This window comes from Scyliorhinus torazame, chromosome 19 (genome assembly GCF_047496885.1).
Source record: "Scyliorhinus torazame isolate Kashiwa2021f chromosome 19, sScyTor2.1, whole genome shotgun sequence".
Taxonomy (NCBI): domain Eukaryota; kingdom Metazoa; phylum Chordata; class Chondrichthyes; order Carcharhiniformes; family Scyliorhinidae; genus Scyliorhinus; species Scyliorhinus torazame.
The window spans coordinates 7,863,389-7,890,428 of NC_092725.1; positions in this window are offsets into that span (position 1 = coordinate 7,863,389).

Sequence of the window (27,040 nt, forward strand, 5' to 3'; positions counted from 1 at the left end):
ATGATTCTGTTGTGACACCGGGGCCTGTGGGACTGGAGTTGACCGTGCTCTGGCCCAGGGTGATTGTGTTGGGACTCCGGGGCCTGTGGGACTGGAGTTGACCGTGCTCTGGCCCAGGATGATTGTGTTGGGACTCCGGGGCCTGTGGGACTGGGATTGACCGTGCTCTGGCCCAGGGTGATTGTGTTGGGACTCCGGGGCCTGTGGGACTGGGATTGACCGTGCTCTGGCCCAGGATGATAGTGTTGTGACTCCGGGGTCTGTGGGACTAGGATTGACCGTGCTCTGGCCCAGGATGATAGTGTTGGGACTCCGGGGCCTGTGGGACTGGGATTGACCGTGCTCTGGCCCAGGGTGATTTTGTTGTGACTCCGGGGTCTGTGGGACTGGAGTTGACCGTGCTCTGGCCCAGGATGATTGTGTTGTGACTCCGGGGTCTGTGGGACTGGAGTTGACCGTGCTCTGGCCCAGGATGATAGTGTTGTGACTCCGGGGTCTGTGGGACTAGGATTGACCGTGCTCTGGCCCAGGGTGATTGTGTTGTGACTCCGGGGTCTGTGGGACTGGGATTGACCGTGCTCTGGCCCAGGGTGATTGTGTTGGGACTCCGGGGCCTGTGGGACTGGGATTGACCGTGCTCTGGCCCAGGGTGATTGTGTTGTGACTCCGGGGGCTGTGGGACTGGGATTGACCGTGCTCTGGCCCAGGGTGATTGTGTTGTGACTCCGGGGCCTGTGGGACTGGGATTGACCGTGCTCTGGCCCAGGGTGATTGTGTTGTGACTCCGGGGTCTGTGGGACTGGGATTGACCGTGCTCTGGCCCAGGGTGATTGTGTTGGGACTCCGGGGCCTGTGGGACTGGGATTGACCGTGCTCTGGCCCAGGGTGATTGTGTTGTGACTCCGGGGGCTGTGGGACTGGGATTGACCGTGCTCTGGCCCAGGGTGATTGTGTTGTGACTCCGGGGTCTGTGGGACTGGGGTTGACCGTGCTCTGGCCCAGGATGATTGTGTTGTGACTCCGGGGTCTGTGGGACTGGGATTGACCGTGCTCTGGCCCAGGGTGATTGTGTTGGGACTCCGGGGTCTGTGGGACTGGAGTTGACCGTGCTCTGGCCCAGGGTGATTGTGTTGTGACTCCGGGGTCTGTGGGACTGGGATTGACCGTGCTCTGGCCCAGGATGATTGTGTTCGGACTCCGGGGCCTGTGGGACTGGAGTTGACCGAGCTCTGGCCCAGGATGATTGTGTTCGGACTCCGGGGCCTGTGGGACTGGGATTGACCGTGTCCTGGCCCAGGATGATTGTGTTGTGACTCTGGGGTCTGTGGGACTGGGGTTGACCGTGGTCTGGCCCAGGGTGATTGTGTTGTGACTCCGGGGTCTGTAGGACTGGAGTTGACCGTGCTCTGGCCCAGGGTGATTGTGTTGTGACTCCGGGGTCTGTGGGACTGGGATTGACCGTGCTCTGGCCCAGGATGATTGTGTTGTGACTCCGGGGTCTGTGGGACTGGGATTCACCGTGCTCTGGCCCAGGGTGATTGTGTTGTGACTCCGGGGCCTGTGGGACTGGGAGTGACCGTGCTCTGGCCCAGGATGATTGTGTTGGGACTCCGGGGTCTGTGGGACTGGGACTGACCGTGCTCTGGCTCAGGGTGATTGTGTTGTGACTCCGGGGTCTGTGGGACTGGGATTGACCGTGCTCTGGCCCAGGGTGATTGTGTTGTGACTCCGGGGTCTGTGGGACTAGGACTGACCGTGCTCTGGCCCAGGGTGATTGTGTTGTGACTCCGGGGCCTGTGGGACTGGGACTGACCGTGCTCTGGCCCAGGGTGATTGTGTTGGGACTCCGGGGCCTGTGGGACTGGGATTGACCGTGCTCTGGCCCAGGGTGATTGTGTTGTGACTCCGGGGCCTGTGGGACTGGAGTTGACCGTGCTCTGGCCCAGGGTGATTGTGTTGTGACTCCGGGGCCCGTGGGACTGGGATTGACCGTGCTCTGGCCCAGGGTGATTGTGTTGTGACTCCGGGGCCTGTGGGACTGGAGTTGACCGTGCTCTGGCCCAGGATGATTGTGTTGGGACTCCGGGGCCTGTGGGACTGGGATTGACCGTGCTCTGGCCCAGGGTGATTGTGTTGTGACTCCCGGGCCTGTGGGACTGGAGTTGACCGTGCTCTGGCCCAGGATGATTGTGTTGGGACTCCGGGGTCTGTGGGACTGGAGTTGACCGTGCTCTGGCCCAGGATGATTGTGTTGGGACTCCGGGGTCTGTGGGACTGGGATTGACCGTGCTCTGGCCCAAGATGATTGTGTTGGGACTCCGGGGCCTGTGGGACTGGAGTTGACCGTGCTCTGGCCCAAGATGATTGTGTTGGGACTCCGGGGCCCGTGGGACTGCGATTGACCGTGACTGGCCCAGGATGATTGTGTTGGGACTCCGGGGTCTGTGGGACTGGAGTTGACCGTGCTCTGGCCCAGGATGATTGTGTTGGGACTCCGGGGCCCGTGGGACTGGGATTGACCGTGCTCTGGCCCAGGATGATTGTGTTGGGACTCCGGGGCCTGTGGGACTGGGATTGACCGTGCTCTGGCCCAGGGTGATTGTGTTGTGACTCCGGAGCCTGTGGGACTGGGAGTGACCGTGCTCTGGCCCAGGATGATTGTGTTGTGACTCCGGGGTCTGTGGGACTGGGAGTGACCGTGCTCTGGCCCAGGGTGATTGTGTTGTGACTCCGGGGTCTGTGGGACTGGGATTGACCGTGCTCTGGCCCAGGGTGATTGTGTTGTGACTCCGGGGCCTGTGGGACTGGAGTTGACCGTGCTCTGGCCCAGGGTGATTGTGTTGTGACTCCGGGGCCTGTGGGACTGGAGTTGACCGTGCTCTGGCCCAGGGTGATTGTGTTGGGACTCCGGGGCCAGTGGGACTGGGATTGACCGTGCTCTGTCCCAGGATGATTGTGTTGTGACTCCGGGGCCTGTGGGCCTGGAGTTGACCGTGCTCTCGCCCAGGGTGATTGTGTTGTGACTCCGGGGCCTGTGGGACTGGGAGTGACCGCGCTCTGGCCCAGGGTGATTGTGTTGGGACTCCGGGGTCTGTGGGACTGGGAGTGACCGCGCTCTGGCCCAGGGTGATTGTGTTGTGACTCCGGGGCCTGTGGGACTGGGATTGACCGTGCTCTGGCCCAGGGTGATTGTGTTGTGACTCCGGGGCCTGTGGGACTGGAGTTGACCGTGCTCTGGCCCAGGGTGATTGTGTTGGGACTCCGGGGTCTGTGGGACTGGAGTTGACCGTGCTCTGGCCCAGGGTGATTGTGTTGTGACTCCGGGGTCTGTGGGACTGGGATTGACTGTGCTCTGGCCCAGGGTGATTGTGTTGTGACTCCGGGGTCTGTGGGACTGGGAGTGACCGTGCTCTGGCCCAGGATGATTGTGTTGTGACTCCGGGGCCTGTGGGACTGGAGTTGACCGTGCTCTGGCCCAGGATGATTGTGTTGTGACTCCGGGGCCTGTGGGACTGGGATTGACCGTGCTCTGGCCCAGGATGATTGTGTTGTGACTCCGGGGCCTGTGGGACTGGAGTTGACCGTGCTCTGGCCCAGGGTGATTCTGTTGGGACCCCGAGGCCTGTGGGACTGGAGTTGACCGTGCTCTGGCCCAGAGTGATTGTGTTGTGACTCCGGGGTCTGTGGGACTGGAGTTGACCGTGCTCTGGCCCAGGATGATTGTGTTGTGACTCCGGGGCCTGTGGGACTGGAGTTGACCGTGCTCTGGCCCAGGATGATTGTGTTGTGACTCCGGGGCCTGTGGGACTGGGATTGACCGTGCTCTGGCCCAGGATGATTGTGTTGTGACTCCGGGGCCTGTGGGACTGGAGTTGACCGTGCTCTGGCCCAGGGTGATTCTGTTGGGACCCCGAGGCCTGTGGGACTGGAGTTGACCGTGCTCTGGCCCAGAGTGATTGTGTTGTGACTCCGGGGTCTGTGGGACTGGAGTTGACCGTGCTCTGGCCCAGGGTGATTGTGTTGGGACTCAGGGGTCTGTGGGACTGGGATTGACCGTGCTCTGGCCCAGGATGATTGTGTTGTGACTCCGGGGTCTGTGGGACTGGAGTTGACCGTGCTCTGGCCCAGGATGATTGTGTTGGGTCTCCGGGGTCTGTGGGACTGGGATTGACCGTGCTCTGGCCCAGGATGATTGTGTTGGGTCTCCGGGGCCTGTGTGACTGAGATTGACCGTGCTCTGGCCCAGGATGATTGTGTTGGGTCTCCGGGGTCTGTGGGACTGGGATTGACCGTGCTCTGGCCCAGGGTGATTGTGTTGGGACTCCGGGGTCTGTGGGACTGGGAGTGACCGTGCTCTGGCCCAGGATGATTGTGTTGTGACTCCGGGGTCTGTGGGACTGGGATTGACCGTGCTCTGGCCCAGGATGATTGTGTTGTGACTCCGGGGTCTGTGGGACTGGGAGTGACCGTGCTCTGGCCCAGAATGATTGTGTTGTGACTCCGGGGCCTGTGGGACTGTGATTGACCGTGCTCTGGCCCAGGGTGATTGTGTTGTGACTCCGGGGCCTGTGGGACTGGAGTTGACCGTGCTCTGGCCCAGGGTGATTGTGTTGTGACTCCGGGGTCTGTGGGACTGGAATTGACCGTGCTCTGGCCCAGGGTGATTGTGTTGTGACTCCGGGGTCTGTGGGAGTGGGATTGACCGAGCTCTGGCCCAGGATGATTGTGTTGTGACTCCGGGGTCTGTGGGACTGGGAGTGACCGTGCTCTGGCCCAGGGTATTGTGTTGTGACTCCGGGGTCTATGGGACTGGAGTTGACCGTGCTCTGGCCCAGGGTGATTGTGTTGTGACTCCGGGGTCTGTGGGACTGGGAGTGACCGTGCTCTGGCCCAGGGTGATTGTGTTGGGTCTCCGGGGCCTGTGGGACTGGGACTGACCGTGCTCTGGCCCAGGATGATTGTGTTGGGACTCCGGGGTCTGTGGGACTGGGATTGGCCGTGCTCTGGCCCAGGATGATTGTGTTGTGACTCCGGGGTCTGTGGGACTGGGATTGACCGTGCTCTTGCCCAGGATGATTGTGTTGGGTCTCCGGAGTCTGTGGGACTGGAGTTGACCGTGCTCTGGCCCAGGATGATTGTGTTGTGACTCCGGGGCCTGTGGGACTGGGAGTGACCGTGCTCTGGCCCAGGATGATTGTGTTGGGACTCCGGGGCCTGTGGGACTGGGATTGACCGTGCTCTGGCCCAGGATGATTGTGTTGGGTCTCCGGGGTCTGTGGGACTGGAGTTGACCGTGCTCTGGCCCAGGATGATTGTGTTGGGTCTCCGGGGTCTGTGGGACTGGGATTGACCGTGCTCTGGCCCAGGGTGATTGTGTTGGGACTCCGGGGTCTGTGGGACTGGGAGTGACCGTGCTCTGGCCCAGAATGATTGTGTTGTGACTCCGGGGCCTGTGGGACTGTGATTGACCGTGCTCTGGCCCAGGGTGATTATGTTGTGACTCCGGGGTCTGTGGGACTGGGATTGACCGAGCTCTGGCCCAGGGTGATTGTGTTGTGACTCCGGGGTCTGTGGGACTGGGATTGACTGTGCTCTGGCCCAGGGTGATTGTGTTGTGACTCCGGGGCCTGTGGGACTGGGATTGACCGTGCTCTGTCCCAGGGTGATTGTGTTGGGACTCCGGGGTCTGTGGGACTGGGATTGACCGTGCTCTGGCCCAGGGTGACTGTGTTGTGACTCCGGGGCCTGTGGGACTGGTGTTGACCGTGCTCTGGCCCAGGGTGATTGCATTGTGACTCCGGGGCCTGTGGGACTGGGATTGACCGTGCTCTGGCCCAGGATGATTGTGTTGTGACTCCGGGGTCTGTGGGACTGGGATTGACCGAGCTCTGGCCCAGGTTGATTGTGTTGTGACTCCGGGGCCTGTGGGACTGGGATTGACCGTGCTCTGGCCCAGGGTGATTGTGTTGTGACTCCGGGGTCTGTGGGACTGGAGTTGACCGTGCTCTGGCCCAGGATGATTGTGTTGTGACTCCGGGGTCTGTGGGACTGGGAGTGACCGTGCTCTGGCCCAGGGTATTGTGTTGTGACTCCGGGGTCTGTGGGACTGGAGTTGACCGTGCTCTGGCCCAGGGTGATTGTGTTGTGACTCCGGGGTCTGTGGGACTGGGAGTGACCGTGCTCTGGCCCAGGGTGATTGTGTTGGGACTCCGGGGTCTGTGGGACTGGAGTTGACCGTGACTGACCCAGGGTGATTGTGTTGTGACTCCGGGGTCTGTGGGACTGGGATTGACCGTGCTCTGGCCCAGGGTGATTGTGTTGTGACTCCGGGGTCTGTGGGACTGGGATTGACCGTGCTCTGGCCCAGGATGATTGTGTTGTGACTCCGGGGTCTGTGGGACTGGGATTGACCGTGCTCTGGCCCAGGATGATTGTGTTGTGACTCCGGGGTCTGTGGGACTGGAGTTGACCGTGCTCTGGCCCAGGATGATTGTGTTGTGACTCCGGGGTCTGTGGGACTGGGATTGACCGTGCTCTGGCCCAGGATGATTGTGTTGTGACTCCGGGGTCTGTGGGACTGGGATTGACCGTGCTCTGGCCCAGGGTGATTGTGTTGTGACTCCGGGGCCTGTGGGACTGGAATTGACCGTGCTCTGGCCCAGGGTGATTGTGTTGTGACTCCGGGGCCTGTGGGACTGGGAGTGACCGTGCTCTGGCCCAGGATGATTGTGTTGGGACTCCGGGGTCTGTGGGACTGGAGTTGACCGTGCTCTGGCCCAGGGTGATTGTGTTGTGACTCCGGGGTCTGTGGGACTGGGAGTGACCGTGCTCTGGCCCAGGATGATTGTGTTGGGACTCCGGGGTCTGTGGGACTGGGATTGACCGTGCTCTGGCCCAGGGTGATTGTGTTGTGACTCCGGGGCCTGTGGGACTGGAGTTGACCGTGCTCTGGCCCAGGATGATTGTGCTGGAACTCCGGGGTCTGTGGGACTGGGAGTGACCGTGCTCTGGCCCAGGATGATTGTGTTGTGACTCCGGGGTCTATGGGACTGGAGTTGACCGTGCTCTGGCCCAGGGTGATTGTGCTGTGACTCCGGGGCCTGTGGGACTGGGGTTGACCGTGCTCTGGCCCAGGGTGATGGTGTTGTGACTCCGGGGTCTGTGGGACTGGGATTGACCGTGCTCTGGCCCAGGGTGATTGTGTTGTGACTCCGGGGTCTGTGGGACCGGGATTGACCGTGCTCTGGCCCAGGGTGATTGTGTTGGGACTCCGGGGTCTGTGGGACTGGGATTGACCGTGCTCTGGCCTAGGGTGACTGTGTTGGGACTCCGGGGTCTGTGGGACTGGGATTGACCGTGCTCTGGCCCAGGGTGATTGTGTTGGGACTCCGGGGTCTGTGGGACTGGGATTGACCGTGCTCTGGCCCAGGATGATTGTGTTGGGACTCCGGGGTCTGTGGGACTGGGATTGACCGTGCTCTGGCCCAGGGTGACTGTGTTGGGACTCCGGGGTCTGTGGGACTGGGATTGACCGTGCTCTGGCCCAGGATGATTGTGTTGGGACTCCGGGGTCTGTGGGACTGGGATTGACCGTGCTCTGGCCCAGGATGATTGTGTTGGGACTCCGGGGTCTGTGGGACTGGGATTGACCGTGCTCTGGCCCAGGATGATTGTGTTGGGACTCCGGGGCCTGTGGGACTGGAGTTGACCGTGCTCTGGCCCAGGGTGATTGTGTTGTGACTCCGGGGCCTGTGGGACTGGAGTTGACCGTGCTCTGGCCCAGGGTGATTGTGTTGTGACTCCGGGGCCTGTGGGACTGGAGTTGACCGTGCTCTGGCTCAGGGTGATTCTGTTGTGACTCCGGGGTCTGTGGGACTGGAGTTGACCGTGCTCTGGCCCAGGGTGATTGTGTTGTGACTCCGGGGTCTGTGGGACTGGGATTGACCGTGCTCTGGCCCAGGGTGATTGTGTTGTGACTCCGGGGTCTGTGGGACTGGGGTTGACCGTGCTCTGGGCCAGGATGATTGTGTTGTGACTCCGGGGTCTGTGTGACTGGGATTGACCGTGCTCTGGGCCAGGATGATTGTGTTGTGACTCCGGGGTCTGTGGGACTGGGATTGACCGTGCTCTGGCCCAGGGTGATTGTGTTGTGACTCCGGGGTCTGTGGGACTGGAGTTGACCGTGCTCTGGCCCAGGGTGATTGTGTTGTGACTCCGGGGTCTGTGGGACTGGAGTTGACCGTGCTCTGGCCCAGGATGATTGTGTTGTGACTCCGGGGTCTGTGGGACTGGGGTTGACCGTGCTCTGGCACAGGGTGATTGTGTTGTGACTCCGGGGCCTGTGGGACTGGGGTTGACCGTGCTCTGGCCCAGGATGATTGTGTTGTGACTCCGGGGTCTGTGGGACTGGAGTTGACCGTGCTCTGGGCCAGGGTGATTGTGTTGGGACTCCGGGGTCTGTGGGACTGGGATTGACCGTGCTATGGCCCAGGGAGATTGTGTTGTGACTCCGGGGCCTGTGGGACTGGAGTTGACCATGCTCTGGCCCAGGATGATTGTGTTGTGACTCCGGGGCCTGTGGGACTGGAGTTGACCGTGCTCTGGCCCAGGGTGATTGTGTTGTGACTCCGGGGTCTGTGGGACTGGGATAGACCGCGCTCTGGCCCAGGGTGATTGTGTTGTGACTCTGGGGTCTGTGGGACTGGGATAGACCGTGCTCTGGCCCAGGATGATTGTGTTGTGACTCTGGGGTCTGTGGGACTGGGAGTTGACCGTGCTCTGGCCCAGGGTGATTGTGTTGGGACTCCGGGGTCTGTGGGACTGGGATTGACCGTGCTCTGGCCCAGGGTGATTGTGTTGTGACTCCGGGGTCTGTGGGACTGGAGTTGACCGTGCTATGGCCCAGGGTGACTGTGTTGGGACTCCGGGGCCTGTGAGACTGGGATTGACCGTTCTCTCGCCCAGGGTGATTGTGTTGTGACTCCGGGGCCTGTGGGACTGGAGTTGACCGTGCTATGGCCCAGGGAGATTGTGTTGTGACTCCGGGGCCTGTGGGACTGGAGTTGACCGTGCTCTGGCCCAGGGTGATTGTGTTGTGACTCCGGGGTCTGTGGGACTGGGATAGACCGTGCTCTGGCCCAGGGTGATTGTGTTGGGACTCCGGGGCCTGTGGGACTGGAGTTGACCGTGCTCTGGCCCAGGGTGATTGTGTTGTGACTCCGGGGTCTGTGGGACTGGGATAGACCGTGCTCTGGCCCAGGGTGATTGTGTTGGGACTCCGGGGTCTGTGGGACTGGGATTGACCGTGCTCTGGCCCAGGGTGATTGTGTTGTGACTACGGGGTCTGTGGGACTGGGATTGACCGTGCTCTGGCCCAGGATGATTGTGTTGGGACTCCGGGGCCTGTGGGACTGGGATTGACCGTGGTCTGGCCCAGGATGATTGTGTTGGGACTCCGGGGCGTGTGGGACTGGAGTTGACCGTGCTCTGGCCCAGGATGATTGTGTTGTGACTCCGGGCCCCGTGGGACTGGAGTTGACCGTGCTCTGGCCCAGGATGATTGTGTTGTGACTCCGGGGCCTGTGGGACTGGAGTTGACCGTGCTCTGGCCCAGGGTGATAGTGTTGTGACTCCGGGGTCTGTGGGACTGGGATTGACCGTGCTCTGGCCCAGGATGATTGTGTTGTGACTCCGGGGCCTGTGGGACTGGAGTTGACCGTGCTCTGGCCCAGGGTGATTGTGTTGTGACTCCGGGGTCTGTGGGACTGGGGTTGACCGTGCTCTGGCCCAGGATGATTGTGTTGTGACTCCGGGCCCCGTGGGACTGGGGTTGACCGTGCTCTGGCCCAAGATGATTGTGTTGTGACTCTGGGGTCTGTGGGACTGGGAGTGACCGCGCTCTCCCCCAGGATGATTGTGTTGGGACTCCGGGGTCTGTGGGACTGGGATTGACCGTGCTCTGGCCCAGGATGATTGTGTTGTGACTCCGGGGTCTGTGGGACTGGGATTGACCGTGCTCTGGCCCAGGGTGATTGTGTTGTGACTCCGGGGCCTGTGGGACTGGAATTGACCGTGCTCTGGCCCAGGGTGATTGTGTTGTGACTCCGGGGCCTGTGGGACTGGGAGTGACCGTGCTCTGGCCCAGGATGATTGTGTTGGGACTCCGGGGTCTGTGGGACTGGAGTTGACCGTGCTCTGGCCCAGGGTGATTGTGTTGTGACTCCGGGGTCTGTGGGACTGGGAGTGACCGTGCTCTGGCCCAGGATGATTGTGTTGGGACTCCGGGGTCTGTGGGACTGGGATTGACCGTGCTCTGGCCCAGGGTGATTGTGTTGTGACTCCGGGGCCTGTGGGACTGGAGTTGACCGTGCTCTGGCCCAGGATGCTTGTGTTGGAACTCCGGGGTCTGTGGGACTGGGAGTGACCGTGGTCTGGCCCAGGATGATTGTGTTGGGACTCCGGGGTCAGTGGGACTGGGAGTGACCGTGCTCTGGCCCAGGATGATTGTGTTGTGACTCCGGGGTCTGTGGGACTGGAGTTGACCGTGCTCTGGCCCAGGGTGATTGTGTTGGAACTCCGGGGTCTGTGGGACTGGGAGTGACCGTGCTCTGGCCCAGGATGATTGTGTTGTGACTCCGGGGCCTATGGGACTGGAGTTGACCGTGCTCTGGCCCAGGGTGATTGTGTTGGAACTCCGGGGTCTGTGGGACTGGGAGTGACCGTGCTCTGGCCCAGGATGATTGTGTTGTGACTCCGGGGTCTATGGGACTGGAGTTGACCGTGCTCTGGCCCAGGGTGATTGTGCTGTGACTCCGGGGCCTGTGGGACTGGGGTTGACCGTGCTCTGGCCCAGGGTGATGGTGTTGTGACTCCGGGGTCTGTGGGACTGGGATTGACCGTGCTCTGGCCCAGGGTGATTGTGTTGTGACTCCGGGGTCTGTGGGACCGGGATTGACCGTGCTCTGGCCCAGGGTGATTGTGTTGGGACTCCGGGGTCTGTGGGACTGGGATTGACCGTGCTCTGGCCCAGGGTGACTGTGTTGGGACTCCGGGGTCTGTGGGACTGGGATTGACCGTGCTCTGGCCCAGGGTGATTGTGTTGGGACTCCGGGGTCTGTGGGACTGGGATTGACCGTGCTCTGGCCCATGGTGACTGTGTTGGGACTCCGGGGTCTGTGGGACTGGGATTGACCGTGCTCTGGCCCAGGATGATTGTGTTGGGACTCCGGGGTCTGTGGGACTGGGATTGACCGTGCTCTGGCCCAGGATGATTGTGTTGGGACTCCGGGGTCTGTGGGACTGGGATTGACCGTGCTCTGGCCCAGGATGATTGTGTTGGGACTCCGGGGCCTGTGGGACTGGAGTTGACCGTGCTCTGGCCCAGGGTGATTGTGTTGTGACTCCGGGGCCTGTGGGACTGGAGTTGACCGTGCTCTGGCCCAGAGTGATTGTGTTGTGACTCCGGGTCCTGTGGGACTGGAGTTGACCGTGCTCTGGCTCAGGGTGATTCTGTTGTGACTCCGGGGTCTGTGGGACTGGAGTTGACCGTTCTCTGGCCCAGGATGATTGTGTTGTGACTCCGGGGTCTGTGGGACTGGGATTGACCGTGCTCTGGCCCAGGGTGATTGTGTTGTGACTCCGGGGTCTGTGGGACTGGGGTTGACCGTGCTCTGGGCCAGGATGATTGTGTTGTGACTCCGGGGTCTGTGGGACAGGGATTGACCGTGCTCTGGGCCAGGATGATTGTGTTGTGACTCCGGGGTCTGTGGGACTGGGATTGACCGTGCTCTGGCCCAGGGTGATTGTGTTGTGACTCCGGGGTCTGTGGGACTGGAGTTGACCGTGCTCTGGCCCAGGGTGATTGTGTTGTGACTCCGGGGTCTGTGGGACTGGAGTTGACCGTGCTCTGGCCCAGGATGATTGTGTTGTGACTCCGGGGTCTGTGGGACTGGGGTTGACCGTGCTCTGGCACAGGGTGATTGTGTTGTGACTCCGGGGCCTGTGGGACTGGGGTTGACCGTGCTCTGGCCCAGGATGATTGTGTTGTGACTCCGGGGTCTGTGGGACTGGAGTTGACCGTGCTCTGGGCCAGGGTGATTGTGTTGGGACTCCGGGGTCTGTGGGACTGGGATTGACCGTGCTATGGCCCAGGGAGATTGTGTTGTGACTCCGGGGCCTGTGGGACTGGAGTTGACCATGCTCTGGCCCAGGATGATTGTGTTGTGACTCCGGGGCCTGTGGGACTGGGATAGACCGCGCTCTGGCCCAGGGTGATTGTGTTGTGACTCCGGGGTCTGTGGGACTGGGATTGACCGTGCTCTGGCCCAGGGTGATTGTGTTGGGACTCCGGGGTCTGTGGGACTGGGATTGACCGTGCTCTGGCCCAGGGTGATTGTGTTGTGACTCCGGGGTCTGTGGGACTGGAGTTGACCGTGCTATGGCCCAGGGTGACTGTGTTGGGACTCCGGGGCCTGTGAGACTGGGATTGACCGTTCTCTCGCCCAGGGAGATTGTGTTGTGACTCCGGGGCCTGTGGGACTGGAGTTGACCATGCTCTGGCCCAGGATGATTGTGTTGTGACTCCGGGGCCTGTGGGACTGGAGTTGACCGTGCTCTGGCCCAGGGTGATTGTGTTGTGACTCCGGGGTCTGTGGGACTGGGATAGACCGTGCTCTGGCCCAGGGTGATTGTGTTGGGACTCCGGGGTCTGTGGGACTGGGATTGACCGTGCTCTGGCCCAGGATAATTGTGTTGTGACTCCGGGGTCTGTGGGACTGGGATTGACCGTGCTCTGGCCCAGGATGATTGTGTTGTGACTCCGGGCCCCGTGGGACTGGAGTTGACCGTGCTCTGGCCCAGGATGATTGTGTTGTGACTCCGGGGCCTGTGGGACTGGAGTTGACCGTGCTCTGGCCCAGGGTGATGGTGTTGTGACTCCGGGGTCTGTGGGACTGGGATTGACCGTGCTCTGGCCCAGGGTGATTGTGTTGTGACTCCGGGGTCTGTGGGACTGGGGTTGACCGTGCTCTGGCCCAGGATGATTGTGTTGTGACTCCGGGCCCCGTGGGACTGGAGTTGACCGTGCTCTGGCCCAAGATGATTGTGTTGTGACTCTGGGGTCTGTGGGACTGGGAGTGACCGCGCTCTCCCCCAGGATGATTGTGTTGGGACCCCGGGGTCTGTGGGACTGGGATTGACCGTGCTCTGGCCCAGGGTGATTGTGTTGTGACTCCGGGGCCTGTGGGACTGGGATTGACCGTGCTCTGGCCCAGGGTGATTGTGTTGGGACTCCGGGGCCTGTGGGACTGGGATTGACCGTGCTCTGGCCCAGGGTGATTGTATTGTGACTCCGGGGTCTGTGGGACTGGAGTTGACCGTGCTCTGGCCCAGGATGATTGTGTTGTGACTCCGGGGTCTGTTGGACTGGGATTGACCGTGCTCTGGCCCAGGATGATTGTGTTGTGACTCCGGGGTCTGTGGGACTGGGAGTGACCGTGCTCTGGGCCAGGATGATTGTGTTGTGACTCCGGGGTCTGTGGGACTGGAGTTGACCGTGCTCTTGCCCAGGATGATTGTGTTGTGACTCCCGGGCCTGTCTGACTGGGATTGACCGAGCTCTGGCCCAGGGTGATTGTGTTGTGACTCTGGGGCCTGTGGGACTGGGAGTGACCGTGCTCTGGCCCAGGGTGATTGTGTTGTGACTCCGGGGCCTGTGGGACTGGGATTAACCGTGCTCTGGCCCAGGATGATTGTGTTGTGACTCCGCGGTCTGTGGGACTGGAGTTGACCGTGCTCTGGCCCAGGATGATTGTGTTGTGACTCTGGGGCCTGTGGGACTGGGAGTGACCGTGCTCTGGCCCAGGGTGATTGTGTTGGGACTCCGGGGTCTGTGGGACTGGGATTGACCGTGCTCTGGCCCAGGGTGATTGTGTTGGGACTCCAGGGTCTGTGGGACTGGGATTGACCGTGCTCTGGCCCAGGGTGATTGTGTTGTGACTCCGGGGCCTGTGGGACTGGAGTTGACCGTGCTCTGGCCCAGGGTGATTGTGTTGTGACTCCGGGGTCTGTGGGACTGGAGTTGACCGTGCTCTGGCCCAGGATGATTGTGTTGGGACTCCGGGGTCTGTGGGACTGGGATTGACCGTGCTCTGGCCCAGGGTGATTGTGTTGTGACTCCGGGGTCTGTGGGACTGGAGTTGACCGTGCTCTGGCCCAGGGTGATTGTGTTGTGACTCCGGGGTCTGTGGGACTGGAGTTGACCGTGCTCTGGCCCAGGGTGATTGTGTTGTGACTCCGGGGTCTGTGGGACTGGAGTTGACCGTGCTCTGGCTCAGGGTGATTGTGTTGTGACTCCGGGGTCTGTGGGACTGGAGTTGACCGTGCTCTGGCCCAGGATGATTGTGTTGGGACTCCGGGGTCTGTGGGACTGGGATTGACCGTGCTCTGGCCCAGGGTGATTGTGTTGGGACTCCAGGGTCTGTGGGACTGGGATTGACCGTGCTCTGGCCCAGGGTGATTGTGTTGGGACTCCAGGGTCTGTGGGACTGGGATTGACCGTGCTCTGGCCCAGGGTGATTGTGTTGTGACTCCGGGGTCTGTGGGACTGGGATTGACCGTGCTCTGGCCCAGGGTGATTGTGTTGTGACTCCGGGGTCTGTGGGACTGGGATTGGCCGTGCTCTGGCCCAGGATGATTGTGTTGTGACTCCAGGGTCTGTGAGACTGGAGTTGACCGTGCTCTGGCCCAGGATGATTGTGTTGTGACTCCGGGGTCTGTGGGACTGGGGTTGACCGTGCTCTGGCCCAGGGTGATTGTGTTGTGACTCCGGGGTCTGTGGGACTGGGAGTGACCGTGTCCTGGCCCAGGATGATTGTGTTGTGACTCCGGGGTCGGTGGGACTGGGATTGACCGTGCTCTGGCCCAGGGTGATTGTGTTGTGACTCCGGGGTCTGTGGGACTGGGAGTGACCGTGTCCTGGCCCAGGGTGATTATGTTGTGACTCCGGGGTCTGTGGGACTGGGAGTGACCGTGTCCTGGCCCAGGGTGATTGTGTTGTGACTCCGGGGTCTGTGGGACTGGGAGTTGACCGCGCTCTGGCCCAGGATGATTGTGTTGTGACTCCGGGGTCTGTGGGACTGGGATTGACTGTGCTCTGGCCCAGGATGATTGTGTTGTGACTCCAGGGTCTGTGAGACTGGAGTTGACCGTGCTCTGGCCCAGGATGATTGTGTTGTGACTCCGGGGTCTGTGGGACTGGGGTTGACCGTGCTCTGGCCCAGGGTGATTGTGTTGGGACTCCGGGGTCTGTGGGACTGGGATTGACCGTGCTCTGGCCCAGGGTGATTGTGTTGGGACTCCGGGGTCTGTGGGACTGGGAGTCACCGTGCTCTGGCCCAGGATGATTGTGTTGGGGCTCCGGGGCCTGTGGGACTGGGATTGACCGTGCTCTGGCCCAGGATGATTGTGTTGTGACTCCGGGGCCTGTGGGACTGGGATTGACCGTGCTCTGGCCCAGGATGATTGTGTTGTGACTCCGGGGTCTGTGGGACTGGGGTTGACCGTGCTCTGGCCCAGGGTGATTGTGTTGTGACTCCGGGGTCTGTGGGACTGGGATTGACCGTGCTCTGGCCCAGGATGGTTGTGTTGTGACTCCGGGGTCTGTGGGACTGGGAGTGACCGTGCTCTGGCCCAGGGTGATTGTGTTGTGACTCCGGGGTCTGTGGGACTGGGATTGACCGCGCTCTGGCCCAGGTTGATTGTGTTGGGACTCCGGAGCCTGTGGGACTGGGATTGACCGTGCTCTGGCCCAGGGTGATTGTGTTGGGACTCCGGGGTCTGTGGGACTGGGAGTCACCGTGCTCTGGCCCAGGGTGATTGTGTTGTGACTCCGGTGTCTGTGGGACTGGGATTGACCGTGCTCTGGCCCAGGGTGATTGTGTTGTGACTCCGGGGTCTGTGGGACTGGGAGTGACCGTGCTCTGGCCCAGGGTGATTGTGTTGGGACTCCGGGGCCTGTGGGACTGGAGTTGACCGTGCTCTGGCCCAGGATGATTGTGTTGTGACTCCGGGGTCTGTGGGACTGGGGTTGACCGTGCTCTGGCCCAGGGTGATTTTGTTGTGACTCCGGGGCCTGTGGGACTGGGAGTGACCGTGCTCTGGCCCAGGATGATTGTGTTGTGACTCCAGGGTCTGTGAGACTGGAGTTGACCGTGCTCTGGCCCAGGATGATTGTGTTGTGACTCCGGGGTCTGTGGGACTGGGGTTGACCGTGCTCTGGCCCAGGGTGATTGTGTTGTGACTCCGGGGTCTGTGGGACTGGGAGTGACCGTGTCCTGGCCCAGGATGATTGTGTTGTGACTCCGGGGTCGGTGGGACTGGGATTGACCGTGCTCTGGCCCAGGGTGATTGTGTTGTGACTCCGGGGTCTGTGGGACTGGGAGTGACCGTGTCCTGGCCCAGGGTGATTATGTTGTGACTCCGAGGTCTGTGGGACTGGGAGTGACCGTGTCCTGGCCCAGGGTGATTTTGTTGTGACTCCGGGGCCTGTGGGACTGGGAGTGACCGTGCTCTGGCCCAGGATGATTGTGTTGTGACTCCGGGGTCTGTGGGACTGGGATTGACTGTGCTCTGGCCCAGGATGATTGTGTTGTGACTCCAGGGTCTGTGAGACTGGAGTTGACCGTGCTCTGGCCCAGGATGATTGTGTTGTGACTCCGGGGTCTGTGGGACTGGGGTTGACCGTGCTCTGGCCCAGGGTGATTGTGTTGGGACTCCGGGGTCTGTGGGACTGGGATTGACCGTGCTCTGGCCCAGGGTGATTGTGTTGGGACTCCGGGGTCTGTGGGACTGGGAGTCACCGTGCTCTGGCCCAGGATGATTGTGTTGGGGCTCCGGGGCCTGTGGGACTGGGATTGACCGTGCTCTGGCCCAGGATGATTGTGTTGTGACTCCGGGGCCTGTGGGACTGGGATTGACCGTGCTCTGGCCCAGGATGATTGTGTTGTGACTCCGGGGTCTGTGGGACTGGGGTTGACCGTGCTCTGGCCCAGGGTGATTGTGTTGTGACTCCGGGGTCTGTGGGACTGGGATTGACCGTGCTCTGGCCCAGGATGGTTGTGTTGTGACTCCGGGGTCTGTGGGACTGGGAGTGACCGTGCTCTGGCCCAGGGTGATTGTGTTGTGACTCCGGGGTCTGTGGGACTGGGATTGACCGCGCTCTGGCCCAGGTTGATTGTGTTGGGACTCCGGAGCCTGTGGGACTGGGATTGACCGTGCTCTGGCCCAGGGTGATTGTGTTGGGACTCCGGGGTCTGTGGGACTGGGAGTCACCGTGCTCTGGCCCAGGGTGATTGTGTTGTGACTCCGGTGTCTGTGGGACTGGGATTGACCGTGCTCTGGCCCAGGGTGATTGTGTTGTGACTCCGGGGTCTGTGGGACTGGGAGTGACCGTGCTCTGGCCCAGGGTGATTGTGTTGGGACTCCGGGGCCTGTGGGACTGGAGTTGACCGTGCTCTGGCCCAGGATGATTGTGTTGTGACTCCGAGGTCTGTGGGACTGGGGTTGACCGTGCTCTGGCCCAGGGTGATTTTGTTGTGACTCCGGGGCCTGTGGGACTGGGAGTGACCGTGCTCTGGCTCAGGGTGATTGTGTTGTGACTCCGGGGTCTGTGGGACTGGAGTTGACCGTGCTCTGGCCCAGGATGATTGTGTTGTGACTCCGGGGTCTGTGGGACTGGGGTTGACCGTGCTCTGGCCCAGGGTGATTTTGTTGTGACTCCGGGGCCTGTGGGACTGGGAGTGACCGTGCTCTGGCTCAGGGTGATTGTGTTGTGACTCCGGGGTCTGTGGGACTGGAGTTGACCGTGCTCTGGCCCAGGATGATTGTGTTGTGACTCCGGGGTCTGTGGGACTGGAGTTGACCGTGCTCTGGCCCAGGGTGATTGTGTTGTGACTCCGGGGTCTGGGGACTGGAGTTGACCGTGCTCTGGCCCAGGATGATTGTGTTGTGACTCCGGGGTCTGTGGGACTGGGATTGACCATGCTCTGGCCCAGGATGATTGTGTTGTGACTCCGGTGCCCGTGGGACTGGGATTGACCGTGCTCTGGCCCAGGATGATTGTGTTGGGACTCCGGGGCCTGTGGGACTGGAGTTGACCGTGCTCTGGCCCTGGGTGATTGTGTTGGGACTCCGGGGCCTGTGGGACTGGGACTGACCGTGACTGGCCCAGGATGATTGTGTTGTGACTCCGGGGTCTGTGGGACTGGGAGTGACCGTGCTCTGGCCCAGGGTGATTGTGTTGTGACTCCGGGGTCTGTGGGACTGGGATTGACCCTGCTCTGGCCCAGGATGATTGTGTTGTGACTCCGGGGCCTATGGGACTGGAGTTGACCGTGCTCTGGCCCAGGGTGATTGTGTTGTGACTCCGGGGTCTGTGGGACTGGGGTTGACCGTGCTCTGGCCCAGGGTGATTTTGTTGTGACTCCGGGGCCTGTGGGACTGGGAGTGACCGTGCTCTGGCTCAGGGTGATTGTGTTGTGACTCCGGGGTCTGTGGGACTGGAGTTGACCGTGCTCTGGCCCAGGATGATTGTGTTGTGACTCCGGGGTCTGTGGGACTGGAGTTGACCGTGCTCTGGCCCAGGGTGATTGTGTTGTGACTCCGGGGTCTGGGGACTGGAGTTGACCGTGCTCTGGCCCAGGATGATTGTGTTGTGACTCCGGGGCCTGTGGGACTGGGATTGACCGTGCTCTGGCCCAGGATGATTGTGTTGGGACTCCGGGGCCTGTGGGACTGGAGTTGACCGTGCTCTGGCCCTGGGTGATTGTGTTGGGACTCCGGGGCCTGTGGGACTGGGACTGACCGTGACTGGCCCAGGATGATTGTGTTGTGACTCCGGGGTCTGTGGGACTGGGAGTGACCGTGCTCTGGCCCAGGGTGATTGTGTTGTGACTCCGGGGTCTGTGGGACTGGGATTGACCCTGCTCTGGCCCAGGATGATTGTGTTGTGACTCCGGGGCCTATGGGACTGGAGTTGACCGTGCTCTGGCCCAGGGTGATTGTGTTGGGGCTCCGGGGTCTGTAGGACTGGAGTTGACCGTGCTCTGGCCCAGGATGATTGTGTTGGGACTCCGGGGTCTGTGGGATTGGGATTGACCGTGCTCTGGCCCAGGGTGATTGGGTTGGGACTCCGGGGTCTGTGGGACTGGGATTGACCGTGCTCTGGCCCAGGATGATTGTGTTGGGACTCCGGGGCCTGTGGGACTGGAGTTGACCGTGCTCTGGCCCAGGGTGATTGTGTTGTGACTCCGGGGCCTGTGGGACTGTAGTTGACCGTGCTCTGGCCCAGGGTGATTGTGTTGTGACTCCGGGGCCTGTGGGAATGGAGTTGACCGTGCTCTGGCCCAGGGTGATTGTGTTGTGACTCCGGGGTCTGTGGGACTGGAGTTGACCGTGCTCTGGCCCAGGGTGATTGTGTTGTGACTCCGGGGTCTGTGGGACTGGGATTGACCGTGCTCTGGCCCAGGATGATTGTGTTGTGACTCCGGGGCCTGTGGGACTGAGATTGACCGTGACTGGCCCAGGGTGATTGTGTTGTGACTCCGGGGTCTGTGGGACTGGGATTGACCGTGCTCTGGCCCAGGATGATTGTGTTGTGACTCCGGGGCCTGTGGGACTGAGATTGACCGTGACTGGCCCAGGGTGATTGTGTTGGGACTCCGGGGTCTGTGGGACTGGAATTGACCGTGCTCTGGCTCAGGGTGATTCTGTTGTGACTCCGGGGTCTGTGGGACTGGAATTGACCGTGCTCTGGCCCAGGATGATTGTGTTGTGACTCCGGGGCCTGTGGGACTGGAGTTGACCGTGCTCTGGCCCAGAGTGATTGTGTTGTGACTCCGGGTCCTGTGGGACTGGAGTTGACCGTGCTCTGGCTCAGGGTGATTCTGTTGTGACTCCGGGGTCTGTGGGACTGGAGTTGACCGTTCTCTGGCCCAGGATGATTGTGTTGTGACTCCGGGGTCTGTGGGACTGGGATTGACCGTGCTCTGGCCCAGGGTGATTGTGTTGTGACTCCGGGGTCTGTGGGACTGGGGTTGACCGTGCTCTGGGCCAGGATGATTGTGTTGTGACTCTGGGGTCTGTGGGACAGGGATTGACCGTGCTCTGGGCCAGGATGATTGTGTTGTGACTCCGGGGCCTGTGGGACTGGAGTTGACCGTGCTCTGGCCCAGGATGATTGTGTTGTGACTCCGGGGTCTGTGGGACTGGGGTTGACCGTGCTCTGGCACAGGGTGATTGTGTTGTGACTCCGGGGCCTGTGGGACTGGGGTTGACCGTGCTCTGGCCCAGGATGATTGTGTTGTGACTCCGGGGTCTGTGGGACTGGAGTTGACCGTGCTCTGGGCCAGGGTGATTGTGTTGTGACTCTGGGGTCTGTGGGACTGGGATAGACCGTGCTCTGGCCCAGGATGATTGTGTTGTGACTCTGGGGTCTGTGGGACTGGGAGTTGACCGTGCTCTGGCCCAGGGTGATTGTGTTGGGACTCCGGGGTCTGTGGGACTGGGAGTGACCGTGCTCTGGCCCAGGGTGATTGTGTTGTGACTCCGGGGTCTGTGGGACTGGAGTTGACCGTGCTATGGCCCAGGGTGACTGTGTTGGGACTCCGGGGCCTGTGAGACTGGGATTGACCGTTCTCTCGCCCAGGGAGATTGTGTTGTGACTCCGGGGCCTGTGGGACTGGAGTTGACCATGCTCTGGCCCAGGATGATTGTGTTGTGACTCCGGGGCCTGTGGGACTGGAGTTGACCGTGCTCTGGCCCAGGGTGATTGTGTTGTGACTCCGGGGTCTGTGGGACTGGGATAGACCGTGCTCTGGCCCAGGGTGATTGTGTTGGGACTCCGGGGTCTGTGGGACTGGGATTGACCGTGCTCTGGCCCAGGGTGATTGTGTTGTGACTCCGGGGCCTGTGGGACTGGGATTGACCGTGCTCTGGCCCAGGATGATTGTGTTGTGACTCTGGGGCCTGTGGGACTGGGATTGACCGTGCTCTGGCCCAGGATGATTGTGTTGTGACTCCGGGGTCTGTGGGACTGGGAGTGACCGTGCTCTGGCCCAGGATGATTGTGTTGTGACTCCGGGGTCTGTGGGACTGGAGTTGACCGTCCTCTTGCCCAGGATGATTGTGTTGTGACTCCCGGGCCTGTCTGACTGGGATTGACCGAGCTCTGGCCCAGGGTGATTGTGTTGTGACTCTGGGGCCTGTGGGACTGGGAGTGACCGTGCTCTGGCCCAGGGTGATTGTGTTGTGACTCCGGGGCCTGTGGGACTGGGATTAACCGTGCTCTGGCCCAGGATGATTGTGTTGTGACTCCGCGGTCTGTGGGACTGGAGTTGACCGTGCTCTGGCCCAGGATGATTGTGTTGTGACTCTGGGGCCTGTGGGACTGGGAGTGACCGTGCTCTGGCCCAGGGTGATTGTGTTGGGACTCCGGGGTCTGTGGGACTGGGATTGACCGTGCTCTGGCCCAGGGTGATTGTGTTGGGACTCCAGGGTCTGTGGGACTGGGATTGACCGTGCTCTGGCCCAGGGTGATTGTGTTGGGACTCCAGGGTCTGTGGGACTGGGATTGACCGTGCTCTGGCCCAGGGTGATTGTGTTGTGACTCCGGGGTCTGTGGGACTGGAGTTGACCGTGCTCTGGCCCAGGGTGATTGTGTTGTGACTCCGGGGTCTGTGGGACTGGAGTTGACCGTGCTCTGGCCCAGGATGATTGTGTTGTGACTCCGGGGTCTGTGGGACTGGAGTTGACCGTGCTCTGGCTCAGGGTGATTGTGTTGTGACTCCGGGGTCTGTGGGACTGGAGTTGACCGTGCTCTGGCCCAGGATGATTGTGTTGGGACTCCGGGGTCTGTGGGACTGGGATTGACCGTGCTCTGGCCCAGGGTGATTGTGTTGGGACTCCAGGGTCTGTGGGACTGGGATTGACCGTGCTCTGGCCCAGGGTGATTGTGTTGGGACTCCAGGGTCTGTGGGACTGGGATTGACCGTGCTCTGGCCCAGGGTGATTGTGTTGTGACTCCGGGGTCTGTGGGACTGGGATTGACCGTGCTCTGGCCCAGGGTGATTGTGTTGTGACTCCGGGGTCTGTGGGACTGGGATTGGCCGTGCTCTGGCCCAGGATGATTGTGTTGTGACTCCAGGGTCTGTGAGACTGGAGTTGACCGTGCTCTGGCCCAGGATGATTGTGTTGTGACTCCGGGGTCTGTGGGACTGGGGTTGACCGTGCTCTGGCCCAGGGTGATTGTGTTGTGACTCCGGGGTCTGTGGGACTGGGAGTGACCGTGTCCTGGCCCAGGATGATTGTGTTGTGACTCCGGGGTCGGTGGGACTGGGATTGACCGTGCTCTGGCCCAGGGTGATTGTGTTGTGACTCCGGCGTCTGTGGGACTGGGAGTGACCGTGTCCTGGCCCAGGGTGATTATGTTGTGACTCCGGGGTCTGTGGGACTGGGAGTGACCGTGTCCTGGCCCAGGGTGATTGTGTTGTGACTCCGGGGTCTGTGGGACTGGGAGTTGACCGCGCTCTGGCCCAGGATGATTGTGTTGTGACTCCGGGGTCTGTGGGACTGGGATTGACTGTGCTCTGGCCCAGGATGATTGTGTTGTGACTCCAGGGTCTGTGAGACTGGAGTTGACCGTGCTCTGGCCCAGGATGATTGTGTTGTGACTCCGGGGTCTGTGGGACTGGGGTTGACCGTGCTCTGGCCCAGGGTGATTGTGTTGGGACTCCGGGGTCTGTGGGACTGGGATTGACCGTGCTCTGGCCCAGGGTGATTGTGTTGGGGCTCCGGGGCCTGTGGGACTGGGATTGACCGTGCTCTGGCCCAGGATGATTGTGTTGGGACTCCGGTGTCTGTGGGACTGGGAGTGACCGTGCTCTGGCCCAGGATGATTGTGTTGTGACTCCGGGGCCTGTGGGACTGGGATTGACCGTGCTCTGGCCCAGGGTGATTGTGTTGTGACTCCGGGGTCTGTGGGACTGGGGTTGACCGTGCTCTGGCCCAGGGTGATTGTGTTGTGACTCCGGGGTCTGTGGGACTGGGAGTGACCGTGCTCTGGCCCAGGATGATTGTGTTGTGACTCCGGGGTCTGTGGGACTGGGGTTGACCGTGCTCTGGCCCAGGGTGATTGTGTTGTGACTCCGGGGCCTGTGGGACTGGGATTGACCGTGCTCTGGCCCAGGATGATTGTGTTGTGACTCCGGGGTCTGTGGGACTGGGGTTGACCGTGCTCTGGCCCAGGGTGATTGTGTTGTGACTCCGGGGTCTGTGGGACTGGGATTGGCCGTGCTCTGGCCCAGGATGATTGTGTTGTGACTCCGGGGCCTGTGGGACTGGGATTGACCGTGCTCTGGCCCAGGATGATTGTGTTGTGACTCCGGGGTCTGTGGGACTGGAGTTGACCGTGCTCTTGCCCAGGATGATTGTGTTGTGACTCCCGGGCCTGTCTGACTGGGATTGACCGAGCTCTGGCCCAGGGTGATTGTGTTGTGACTCTGGGGCCTGTGGGACTGGGAGTGACCGTGCTCTGGCCCAGGGTGATTGTGTTGTGACTCCGGGGCCTGTGGGACTGGGATTAACCGTGCTCTGGCCCAGGATGATTGTGTTGTGACTCCGCGGTCTGTGGGACTGGAGTTGACCGTGCTCTGGCCCAGGATGATTGTGTTGTGACTCTGGGGCCTGTGGGACTGGGAGTGACCGTGCTCTGGCCCAGGGTGATTGTGTTGGGACTCCGGGGTCTGTGGGACTGGGATTGACCGTGCTCTGGCCCAGGGTGATTGTGTTGGGACTCCAGGGTCTGTGGGACTGGGATTGACCGTGCTCTGGCCCAGGGTGATTGTGTTGTGACTCCGGGGTCTGTGGGACTGGAGTTGACCGTGCTCTGGCCCAGGGTGATTGTGTTGTGACTCGGGGTCTGTGGGACTGGAGTTGACCGTGCTCTGGCCCAGGGTGATTGTGTTGTGACTCCGGGGTCTGTGGGACTGGAGTTGACCGTGCTCTGGCTCAGGGTGATTGTGTTGTGACTCCGGGGTCTGTGGGACTGGAGTTGACCGTGCTCTGGCCCAGGATGATTGTGTTGGGACTCCGGGGTCTGTGGGACTGGGATTGACCGTGCTCTGGCCCAGGGTGATTGTGTTGTGACTCCGGGGTCTGTGGGACTGGAGTTGACCGTGCTCTGGCCCAGGGTGATTGTGTTGTGACTCCGGGGTCTGTGGGACTGGAGTTGACCGTGCTCTGGCCCAGGGTGATTGTGTTGTGACTCCGGGGTCTGTGGGACTGGAGTTGACCGTGCTCTGGCTCAGGGTGATTGTGTTGTGACTCCGGGGTCGGTGGGACTGGAGTTGACCGTGCTCTGGCCCAGGATGATTGTGTTGGGACTCCGGGGTCTGTGGGACTGGGATTGACCGTGCTCTGGCCCAGGGTGATTGTGTTGGGACTCCAGGGTCTGTGGGACTGGGATTGACCGTGCTCTGGCCCAGGATGATTGTGTTGGGGCTCCAGGGTTTGTGGGACTGGGATTGACCGTGCTCTGGCCCAGGGTGATTGTGTTGTGACTCCGGGGTCTGTGGGACTGGGATTGACCGTGCTCTGGCCCAGGGTGATTGTGTTGTGACTCCGGGGTCTGTGGGACTGGGATTGGCCGTGCTCTGACCCAGGATGATTGTGTTGTGACTCCAGGGTCTGTGAGACTGGAGTTGACCGTGCTCTGGCCCAGGATGATTGTGTTGTGACTCCGGGGTCTGTGGGACTGGGGTTGACCGTGCTCTGGCCCAGGGTGATTGTGTTGTGACTCCGGGGTCTGTGGGACTGGGAGTGACCGTGTCCTGGCCCAGGATGATTGTGTTGTGACTCCGGGGTCGGTGGGACTGGGATTGACCGTGCTCTGGCCCAGGGTGATTGTGTTGTGACTCCGGGGTCTGTGGGACTGGGAGTGACCGTGTCCTGGCCCAGGGTGATTATGTTGTGACTCCGGGGTCTGTGGGACTGGGAGTGACCGTGTCCTGGCCCAGGGTGATTGTGTTGTGACTCCGGGGTCTGTGGGACTGGGAGTTGACCGCGCTCTGGCCCAGGATGATTGTGTTGTGACTCCGGGGTCTGTGGGACTGGGATTGACTGTGCTCTGGCCCAGGATGATTGTGTTGTGACTCCAGGGTCTGTGAGACTGGAGTTGACCGTGCTCTGGCCCAGGATGATTGTGTTGTGACTCCGGGGTCTGTGGGACTGGGGTTGACCGTGCTCTGGCCCAGGGTGATTGTGTTGGGACTCCGGGGTCTGTGGGACTGGGATTGACCGTGCTCTGGCCCAGGGTGATTGTGTTGGGACTCCGGGGTCTGTGGGACTGGGAGTCACCGTGCTCTGGCCCAGGATGATTGTGTTGGGGCTCCGGGGCCTGTGGGACTGGGATTGACCGTGCTCTGGCCCAGGATGATTGTGTTGTGACTCCGGGGCCTGTGGGACTGGGATTGACCGTGCTCTGGCCCAGGATGATTGTGTTGTGACTCCGGGGTCTGTGGGACTGGGGTTGACCGTGCTCTGGCCCAGGGTGATTGTGTTGTGACTCCGGGGTCTGTGGGACTGGGATTGACCGTGCTCTGGCCCAGGATGGTTGTGTTGTGACTCCGGGGTCTGTGGGACTGGGAGTGACCGTGCTCTGGCCCAGGGTGATTGTGTTGTGACTCCGGGGTCTGTGGGACTGGGATTGACCGTGCTCTGGCCCAGGGTGATTGTGTTGGGACTCCGGGGTCTGTGGGACTGGGAGTCACCGTGCTCTGGCCCAGGGTGATTGTGTTGTGACTCCGGTGTCTGTGGGACTGGGATTGACCGTGCTCTGGCCCAGGGTGATTGTGTTGTGACTCCGGGGTCTGTGGGACTGGGAGTGACCGTGCTCTGGCCCAGGGTGATTGTGTTGGGACTCCGGGGCCTGTGGGACTGGGATTGACCGTGCTCTGGCCCAGGATGATTGTGTTGTGTCTCCGGGGCCTGTGGGACTGGAGTTGACCGTGCTCTGGCCCAGGATGATTGTGTTGTGACTCCGGGGTCTGTGGGACTGGGGTTGACCGTGCTCTGGCCCAGGGTGATTTTGTTGTGACTCCGGGGCCTGTGGGACTGGGAGTGACCGTGCTCTGGCTCAGGGTGATTGTGTTGTGACTCCGGGGTCTGTGGGACTGGAGTTGACCGTGCTCTGGCCCAGGATGATTGTGTTGTGACTCCGGGGTCTGTGGGACTGGAGTTGACCGTGCTCTGGCCCAGGGTGATTGTGTTGTGACTCCGGGGTCTGGGGACTGGAGTTGACCGTGCTCTGGCCCAGGATGATTGTGTTGGGACTCCGGGGTCTGTGGGACTGGGATTGACCGTGCTCTGGCCCAGGATGATTGTGTTGTGACTCCGGGGTCTGTGGGACTGGGATTGACCATGCTCTGGCCCAGGATGATTGTGTTGTGACTCCGGTGCCCGTGGGACTGGGATTGACCGTGCTCTGGCCCAGGATGATTGTGTTGGGACTCCGGGGCCTGTGGCACTGGAGTTGACCGTGCTCTGGCCCAGGGTGATTGTGTTGGGACTCCGGGGCCTGTGGGACTGGGACTGACCGTGACTGGCCCAGGATGATTGTGTTGTGACTCCGGGGCCTGTGGGACTGGGAGTGACCGTGCTCTGGCCCAGGGTGATTGTGTTGTGACTCCGGGGTCTGTGGGACTGGGATTGACCCTGCTCTGGCCCAGGATGATTGTGTTGTGACTCCGGGGCCTATGGGACTGGAGTTGACCGTGCTCTGGCCCAGGGTGATTGTGTTGGGGCTCCGGGGTCTGTAGGACTGGAGTTGACCGTGCTCTGGCCCAGGATGATTGTGTTGGGACTCCGGGGTCTGTGGGATTGGGATTGACCGTGCTCTGGCCCAGGGTGATTGTGTTGGGACTCCGGGGTCTGTGGGACTGGGATTGACCGTGCTCTGGCCCAGGATGATTGTGTTGGGACTCCGGGGCCT